The sequence below is a fragment of the Nycticebus coucang genome, chromosome 10 (assembly GCF_027406575.1).
Source record: "Nycticebus coucang isolate mNycCou1 chromosome 10, mNycCou1.pri, whole genome shotgun sequence".
In the NCBI taxonomy this organism is placed as follows: domain Eukaryota; kingdom Metazoa; phylum Chordata; class Mammalia; order Primates; family Lorisidae; genus Nycticebus; species Nycticebus coucang.
Window position 1 is genome coordinate 30,219,116 of NC_069789.1, and position 9,872 is coordinate 30,228,987.

Consider the following 9,872-nt stretch of genomic DNA (forward strand, 5'->3'; position numbering starts at 1 on the left):
TTGTATACCACCTTTGGTGGGACTCAATGAATAAAGGTGATCAGACCTGAGACATCATGCTGCAGGAATACAATGTCGGAAGTGTCACTGAAAGGTGGAGCAGATCCTCCTGGAGCATGCACACTGAAACCAACTAGATTTGAAGAGAAAGTATTGCAGATGAAGCACATAGTAATAGGGAGAAAACAGTGGGCCAAGGACATCAAAGCCAAAAGCAAGAAATCAGCAAGATTTAATACAGGGGCAAATTTCAAACACAGGGCAAAAGGCTACACTGGCTTTCTCTACCGAAGCCTGGGAAGTGTTAATGTCTAATCAAACAAACCAACGCCATCATATGTCCTATTTGGACAGTACATCTGGTAAAGTTCTAAATTTAGGTGGGAGATGGGGGAGAAATAACAACATATAAAAAACACTAAAAGATACAGTTTCTAAAATTTTAGGACTACCCAGCTGGAATTAGGACATAGGCTAAACCTACTCTGTAGTACCATCAACAACCAAGGACTAAGGGAAGGGAAGCTGGCTGGCGAGCAGAAGAAACTGGTCTTTCTTTCTCCTAAGGGGTGGAATATCTTCTCAGATGGTAGGTGTAGATCTTGATGCAATGATCCCAACAGTCTAAGACCAGTAGCTGACCCTCAGGAGTAAGGGCAATGCCCACTCTACAGGTAAGTCCCTCTCGAATGAGGACACTGTAGCCTCCACCCTTAGGAAAATGGAGAATTTCTTTGCGACTATTATCAGCCACAGTGAGATCACCATGAGCATCCACACACATGCCAGCAGTGCAACGGAAATCCTCATTCTCAGAGAAGAAGTGGCTAATCTGGCGGCCCAGCTGGCCATCAGGGCCCACGGAGCCAATAGAGAACCCCCCCTCTAGGTGGTGCTCATTTTTCCGATTCTCCAGCTTGAGACCCAAGCCCTGGGTGAAGTAGACGGTGCCCTCAGAATCACAGTGACAAACTTGGGCCGCACAGCACTACAGAGGCAGCTGTATTTGACCACCCCTGCTCCTTGGTCAACAGTGAAACACCAAAGCTTCCCACCTTCCATATCAGTTACTAGAAACCAGCCGGATGGCAGGGCTGGGATGCCCCATGGTTTGCTCAGCTGGCTCCTGTGACAGGCTATGCAGTGGCCATCCATACCTTGAGGGAATTATCATAGCTGTCAGTCACACCAATCAGCCCATGGCAGTTCATGGCCACTGAAAGGGGAGTGAGATTGGGCAAATCAGCCCCAAGGAAACTTAGCACAAAGCTGTCACTGCCACTGGGGCTGTGGCGGATTTCCTTCAAAAAGCCTTTGTGGGTGAAGACTTGTATACTGTAGTTGCCACGATCTGCAACCAGCACCTCGCCTTGACTGGTCACGTGGAGACTGACTGGAAGATTGCACATGCCTGGAGTGCTCCCTTTGGCCCCCATCTTCTTGAGAAAGAGGCACTGCTGGATACTGGAGGCTGCCTCAGGACACCGCTGTTTCGCAGGGGAGGCCCTAGGGCTGGCAGCCACTTCCTCGGGGCTCATGTCCATCTCTCTAAAAGTAACAGAGGTCGAGGCAGCAGAGGCTGCAGCTTCCATGGCCCAGGAATCTTCCATGTTAACTGTCTGGGGCTTCTTCACAACCTGTCCAATTTGGAGGGGCCCAACATGGCCTACCTTAAGGAGCTCCACATCTTGCAGGGTGAGCTTCGGAGGCAAGCTGGCAGTGAGTTCTGGCTCCTCCTCATCAGCTGTCTCCTCCAGTAGTGCTACATCTGCCTGCTTGATCTTGGCCAGGAAGTAGTCACAGCGGGACACAGCCTGCACCTCTGCAATGTTAAGCAGGTAACTCTGCTCCTCGACCACCTGACTATTGCACTTCTCAACCTCAGCCAGGGAGCCTGCGAAGAACTTCTGAGAGCGAGCCAGCTCAGCCTGGATCCTGCGTTCCTTGTGCCCGTATTCCTGGAAAACTGCTTTATACATTGCCTGAAGGTCCTTAGACACACCTTCCAAGGCTACCTTCTGCCACCGCCTTAGCTCACCCATAAGCTCCCGCAGGCAGGTCAACTTCTCTCAAAAGTTATGACACCATTCCTCTGCGGCCTCTTTGACAGGAAGCATACAGTGGCTGGGAGGTTGGTGGTCAGCCTCCCGGCAGGGCTCACACAACACCAAGCTACAGCTCCGGCAGAACTGCGGGGGCAGATGCCGCCCACAGGCCCAGCACATGAGCATCCCCATGGCCTCACTGAGCCCAGCTGTATCAATGATCTTCAGCACCGTCAGGTTGTCTGTCAGCTGGGTTAGGCTGGTTATGCGAGTGATCTTGCTACAGAAAGGACAACGCACACCGTTGATACTACTGGCCAACAGCTTCTCCAGGCACTGGTGGCAGATGGTATGGCCACAGTGCAGGAGCGTGGGCCGCAGCTGCTCTTCTGTGAAGGACTCCATGCAGATGGGGCATTCCAGCACTTCCCCGAGGGCATCCAGGTTCAGGTGACAAGCAGCTGCTGCAGCCATTGCTCTTCTGTTTTAGGGTCCTACTAGCACAATCCAGAACTGAATAGCACAGTATTCATGCCCCAGAGGGTCAAATTCCTGCTGACCACTGCCCGCGGTTCCGACGCGTCCAACGCTGCCAGCCCACCTGCCCAAGAAACATTTAATGGCGATGGTGACGATGGTGCTGAGTTGTCCTTTCCCACCATTACCCTCTCCATCCCCAGATAATCCAAAACAGGAGAACTCCTCCCACAAGGCGGGGATGTCCTCAAAAACATTAGTAGAACTCCTCCAGGGTCCTGGCAGGGAAGAGTTTTTTTTTTTTTTTAATTTTTTTTGTAGAGACAGAGTCTCACTTTACTGCCCTCCGTAGAGTGCCATGGCGTCACACGGCTCACAGCAACCTCCAGCTCTTGGGCTTACGTGATTCTCTTGCCTCAGCCTCCCGAGCAGCTGGGACTACAGGTGCCCGCCACAACGCCCAGCTATTTTTTGGTTGCAGTTTGGCCAGGGCTGGGTTTGAACCCACCACCCTCAGTATACTGGGCCAGCGCCCTACTCGCTGAGCCACAGGCGCCCTACTCGCTAAGCCACAGGTGCTGCCCTCAGGGAAGAGCTTTGGAGAGAACCCCAGGGAAGGTTCTACTGGCTGCTGAGATGCAAAGCCCACATTTTACTGAGTTTACGAGCAGAAGGAGCTGAGGGGAAGGGAATAGCTGATGTCCCCTCTCAACCTGACCCTGGGTTCAGTTTCAAGAGGCAGTGGGCTGGCCGCAAAGGACACTTCCATCCCCTTACCCTGGGGGCTGCGGGCCCTCAGATGTCCGCTCTGAGAGTTCTCAGGGCCCCTTTAGAGCTGGGCTTCTCTTCTGCCATTTGTACTCTGACATGTTTGTTGTGACCACTGCCATCCACATTAATAATGGTGGCCCACTCTGGCCATGATTCTCGGGTCGGGTGGTTGGTTCCCATCAGAGAAGGTCTGAGGAGGAAGAGACCTGATCCAATTCAATTCATTTTCCCCTCAGGGGAGGCTCCTGCACCCCGGGGCCAGCTCTTTCTGCTCCTCTTCTGTGTGGAGGCTGAGCTGTCAGAGCTGCATGCTGCGGCTGGGCCTTGGGCTTTTTCCTCATAGACATCTACTTGGAGCTTCTCTTTCCCACCGCCCAGCTTGTGCTTCTGGAGTCTGTGTGTGTTTGGAAGGGGCAGTGGGACTCAAGGAGGCTTGGAAGGCTCTGCCACAGTCAGGTTCTTAATCCCTGGAGGTCATAGGATCTCAGTCACAGAGCTGTCCTGGGCCCAGGCAGAGTCTGCAGAGCGGTGAGTGGTCTGCGAGCTGGTGCTGCTCGCAGGTTGGTGGGGTGTGGTCCACACACACATTTGTTTTGTTCTCATTGCATTAGTTGCAGTTTTAGTCAGGGTTCTCCAGAGAAACAGAACTAGTGGGGGTGTATAGACAGACAGATGACAGGGGATTTATTAGGGAAATTGGCTCACCTAATTATGGAGGCTGAGTCCCACGCACAGCAGCCATCTGCAAACTGGAGAACCAGAGAAGCTGGTAATACTAAGTCTAAGGTCTATTAAGAACCAAGGAAGCTGAGACGTAACTGTCTGAGCCCCAGAAGGATGCTGGTGAAGGCTCAGCGTCCAAAGACCCAAGAACCTGGAGTGCTGATGCCCAAAGGCAGGAGGAGAAGGCTGTCCCACTCTGGAAGAGAAACAGAATTTGCCCCATTTGTCTTTTTGTTCCATTCAGGACTCCTGCAGGTTGGATGGCACTCACCCACACTGAGGGAGGGTCTTCCCCACTCAGCCCACTGACTCACTCACCATCTCCTCTGGACACACCCAGAAATGATGCTTCACCAGCCATCTAGGTATCCCTCAATCCAGTCACGTTGACACCTAAAATCAACTATCCAGTTCCCAATATGGAAAAATTGGGAGAGTTCTATTAAAATCCAGACTCCCAGCTTCTGTTGATGAATTGGAAGATCCGCCACCACGGAGCCCAGCTAGCTGAATAATAGTTCCCTGCTAATAACACAAATAACAAGAGCTAGCACTTATGGAGCTATGAAAAGGCGCCAGGCGTACTTCACAAGCCATTTAGTTATCATGCCTTGCAGGGCCCATTTCCCCTATTAGGGCCCCAGCTGGAGCCTGCAGACATCAGTTGGCAAACCCTGCCCCGAGGAGAAAAGGCCTGGAGGAAGGCACCCAGGGCCCCCCATTTACCTCTAGGCTGTTGCCCTGGGCTGAAAGAGCAGATCTTACCACTGTGTACCATTCTTCAGATCCCGGGTAATCTCTCTCCTGCCACTTGGCAGCTGCTGTCATATTTTACCCCCTGCTGGCTGTCCACTGTCACTTCCCGACACCACCATCCTTTTGATCTGGCTTTCAGGAGGGCAAAGGGGACTTCCTGATCCCAGCCAGACCCATCTACCACCTGTGACAGCTTAGGCAGGATGTGGGGAAAGCTTGCTGGGCTCACGCTGATTTATTATTCAGGGAGTCTCATGCAGTAAATCCTTGATGAAATCTCATGTTGATGTTAGCAAGGCATTTGATGAAATGTGTCAGGTCCTTGCAGCCAAATGGGGGCCAGCTGGTAGCAGGCTTGTATGGATTTTTGACTAATGGAAAAACTACACCCAGATGGCCGTGATGATTGGAATGATGTCAGTGTGGTCACTAGAAAGAAAACAAAATGTTTCCTCTAATGTGGTTGGAGGATGAGCTCCGTAACACCGAGGTAAAGAGCCTTGATCCCAGAGACAGGCATACACAGGCTTAAATACCAGCTCTGCCACTTTACTTCCACCCACCAAGGGTTTGGTTTTCTTATCTATAAAATATAGATAATAGCAATACTGTCTCCTAGGGTCGCTGCGGGGATTAAATGGTTTAATGGCCCAGAGAGTACTCAGTAAAAGTCTCGCTGGTGGTGATCAAATCGTTATGATGTATAGAGGAGAACAAGGCTCCAGGGCCTAGTGTTTCCTCCAGTTAAATTAGGTGTGGGCCTGCCTCACTACCACAAAGGCAAGATTCTGTTGTTCGCTTGGGACAAAAGAAGATGGTAGATGCGCAGGGAGGGTCACAGCGTCTTTGCCGCTCCTGGACACTCAGGGACATGGCTGATGCCCAGCTAATCACTGAGTGACGAGGAGGAAAAAAAGAGAGATTATAACTAAGAAAATAAATGGAAGCTAGACAAGGAAGGGTACAGAGAAAGACGAAGGAGAGAAAGGGGGAGACACAGAGGGGTGCCTTCCTTGTCCTCTGCTGAGGGACAGACTCACAGTTTGACAAGCAGGGGCCTTGGCAGTGCCCCAGTAGGGACTGATGAAGTTCTGGAAGGGTGGGCACCTGTGGTAAGGGGATTTCCATCCTTCCCCTCTTCCTACTTTCCCAGGATAGCAACTTTAATATTTTTAGGTAATTAGTTGTCAGTGTTTAATTATTATAACAGTGTACATATTTATGACAGAGCAAGTTATATGCAGTGATTATATTTCCTTTCTTTCTTTGTTTATCCTGGGATTGATAATTGCCTCATTTAAAAATTTACTTAGTGTTCTGTGTATTTTCCCTTATTTTTTCCCTGGTTGCTTTTGCATCTCTGAGGAATGCCTGATGATCTTATGTCTGCATATTGAGATCTATCATTTAATGTATCAATCCCATTTTCCCTGGCAGTCTCCCCCCTTCCCCAAACTGTCCAGCCTGCATTCTGCACCTGGGCGCATGGGAGGTCAATTTGTTCAAGTCCCTGCATATCTGAAAAAATGTCTTTATGCTACCCTCATACCTACTGATGATAGCTAAGTGTAGAGTCTCAAATGCTGAAGGTATTGTACCCAGTGTACTGCTTGGAGTGAGGCCCCTTGACTCCTAGCTCTCTTACTGTGTGCCCTGCCTCAGCTCTCTAGAAGCTTTCTGGATCTTCCCTACATCCTTGGTGTTCTGAAATCTTAAAATTGGTGTAGGTCTTTTTTCATTTGTAATCATGGGCCTTCAAGTGGTACTTTCCATGTGGAAATTCATGCCTTTCTGTTAAGGGAGCATTTTATATTAAAAAAAAAATTATTTGGGGGTGGGTCATGAGGTTATTTCTTGAGGAAATTAGGCTATGAGTTTGAGCAGGCCAGGTACCCCAAAGTGGGCAGGTACCAGCCAATCAGCTTGGGGTGCGGAAGAGAACAAAGAGCAGGGGGAAGATGACTATGACGCGCTACCTGCTGGACCCCAGGGGTCCATTTTTCCTTTCCTATACTCAGATAACTCCAGGCATCCTGGCTTTTGGACTCCGGAATTTACACCAGCACAACCTCCAGCCCCAGTCTCCATCTCGCATTCCCCATTGTGGGTTCTCAGACTGAGAGTTACACCATCAGCTTCCCTGGTTCTGAGGCCTGGGGGGTGTGGACTGAGACAAACCATCAGCCCCTCAGTGGCTCTGGCTGGGATTTCTCGGCCACCATAATTGCATATGCCAATTGCCCTGATAAATCTCCTCTCATCTCTTGTATATTCCACTGGCTCTGTCTCTTTGGAGAACCCTGACCAACATACCTCCCATCTGTTTTCTTTTTTGTCTCTTTGATTCTTTCATTTTCTTATCTAGTCTGTCCTATTTTTTCCTGTTGGTCTTTCTGGCACATTTTCTTATTATTGAATGTTTACTTATTGTCCAAGAGTTTGTGTTATGTCCAAGAGTCCTTCCTTGTTCTCTGATTATTTCCTTTTCAATGAAGGGCAAAGTCTTCTCTTATTTCTGAGAGTTTTCACTGGAGTTCTTTTTGAAATTTTCTTCTGGTCTTTGCACTGACACCGAAGTCCTCTGGAACCTATCCTCCCCCCACCCCCAACCGCTGCCTTTTCATGTTGGAGTTGTGGGAGCCAGGATGCTAGGTCGCCGGCCCGGCCCATGAAACTGCCAGGACGCGGACCGCTGTATAAGCTCGCTCGTGGTGCGGCTCCCCGAAAGTGCCAGGGAGCCCGTTGTCTGAGTCAGGTAAGGCTCCCCATCAGGAGGAGCCAGTAGTCTCAGTCGGGTCAGGGGTGTTGGAGCGCCTCAAAGATGCAGCACTCAGTCTTAGTAGGAGCCTAGCAGGAGCCTTGACTAACTGCTGCCATAGCTATTTACACCACAGGCGCGAAGACTGCCAAGCAATGATGTATGAGCTCTGGTGCTTTTTAACGAGAGACCAATCTCTTCCCCATTCCCTTATCACCAAGGTGTTTCTTTTCAGGTGTCTTCTATATTGGAGTCCTTCCTCACATATCTGTTGATCCTCATCTGTCTGTTCACATTTCAGAGAGCTTGGCAGCTCTGAATGCTTGCATGGAACAAAATAACTAATGGGGCTTGTGATGCTGGAAATTGCCAAATGTCAGGATTTTGAGATCTTTTTCTCTGGGGCATTCAGCTACTGAAGAAAAGAGCCCTCTAATTTCTTGCCTTGGGACAGAAAGGAGGAGCAGAAAAATGAGACTTAGAAATCATTGTGAAGTGTTCAGACCGCAGCCCTGAACCTCAGTTCACTCTCACAGCCCCACTTTGCCTGGTATCCCCAAGTTCTGACCTCTTTCTTCCACATCACCACTTCACCAAGCCCAAGCTTTGGGCTCTTGCCTGGGACAGAGAAAAGAGGGTTGCAAGCTCCCCAGATGTACAGGGTGAAGGAGAGAATTGGGGGTTTAACTCAATAGACTTCCACACCATCCCCTCTTCTCAGCCCCACACTTGACCTTGACTTTCCCCTGTTGCTGTTGCTTTCAAGTCCTGAGCGTCTCAGGTTTTCTGCAGGGCAGAGCAGTTTCCTGCTGCCTGTAACCCCCTTTTCCGGCACTTTAGCTTATGTCTTCCTCTGCTAACGTTCCTCCTCCATCTGCTCTCTGTCTTCCAGACTGTTGAAATCTCTCATCTATAATTATCTCCTTGTATTCCCCTCGTCTTTGGGTTTATACCATCAGAAGATGTATTTGCTTTCATCTTACTAGGGTTTGGGAGAATGGACGAACACAGGAAGTTAGGTTTAGCAGGAATCTGCATATCTTATTGTTCCAGGGTGGCTCCCCAGCTCCTCATGGCTCTGAGCAGGGGCTGTGCTCTGGAAAGATATGAGAGCTGCTGTCCCAGCACCAGAGCACTCCCTGGGCTTTGGGACGTGCGGTGTCTTTGGCGTCTCATTTCAAAGTTAGAACCTGTAAGAAATAAAATGCCACCTCTGTTCCCACGTTGGGGGACATTGTGACATTGATTAGCAGAACCAGGTATCTTTGTCTGTCAGGGATGTTTCTGGCATTCTTTTGTTCTAGGGCAATGACTGGGCTGCTCATGAGTGACCTAGCCTAGATTTGGCCTGGCCTGGAGGAGCCAGGCAACTGACAGAGGCTGGCCCCAGAGCAGGTGACAGGAGGGATCCTGGCAGCAAGCAGCAGAGGAGAAAGCAGTCAGAGAAGGAGGAGGAGATCCTCAGCAGCGACACTTGGCACAGCACAGGGTCAAGCACATAAGGCAGCAGGAGGTGGGAGTTGGGGGAGGTTGAGCCTCTGGGGGAGGGGCTCCACTTGATGACTGGAATCTGAGTTTGGGAAAAGGGAGGATGCCCACTCCTGGGGGATGGGCCAAGGCAGGGATACTTAGGCAGATTGTGGTAATGCAGGGGACAGTTTTGGGGACAGATATAGGAGTGAGGAAAGACAAAGACACAGGCAAGGGCCCTGGAATCTGAGCTGGAGTAACAGCAGTTCAGACAGGAAGGCCTCCTGTGTCAGTCTTGGGACAGAATCCATTCCCAAGCATGGCTTGGAGATGATCCTGGAGGTGACATTGAAAGACTTGGGACAGGACCCCCCACTCTGTCCTGAGCGTCGACGACCCCAGTCAACCGCAAGAGACGGAACTTGATGCAATCAGCAAGAGGATTTTATTCCAGCATGCTGGGGCTTAACTCGTAACTCTCTCAGGAGCAGAGGAGTCAAGCCCCAAACAGCAGGTTTTACAAGCTTATAAAGGCAAAAATCACAAAGTAGGGAGGGGTAGCAGACATAGCAGGGGCTTTCCAGATAAGAAGAACTCTGGTTCATTACTCATCTGTCTTAAGACAAGATCAGCAGTTAAACATTTGCTTAGCTCTTTTCTCAGAACCGGTTACCAGTTATCTGCTTCAGCTCGGGGCTATTTCCTGGAACAGTTACAAAAGGTCACATTCTTATGATAGGGGGCGAGAGGTGCTGCTACATGAGGTGCTGCTACATGGCTGGCCCCCCCCCCCCCTTTGGATTTGGTAGTACTTTCCTTCAACATCAAGTGGACACAAGGACTTCTTGCCCACCATTAGTACTTGAATTCAG

At 50.2% G+C, this 9,872-nt stretch overlaps 1 pseudogene; it reads right to left on the reverse strand.

The window, feature by feature from the left end:
- Positions 1–562: 562 nt before the first annotated feature.
- On the reverse strand, positions 563–2,519 carry LOC128597492 (E3 ubiquitin-protein ligase TRIM32-like; annotated as a pseudogene).
- Between the last annotated feature and the right edge of the window lie 7,353 nt (positions 2,520–9,872).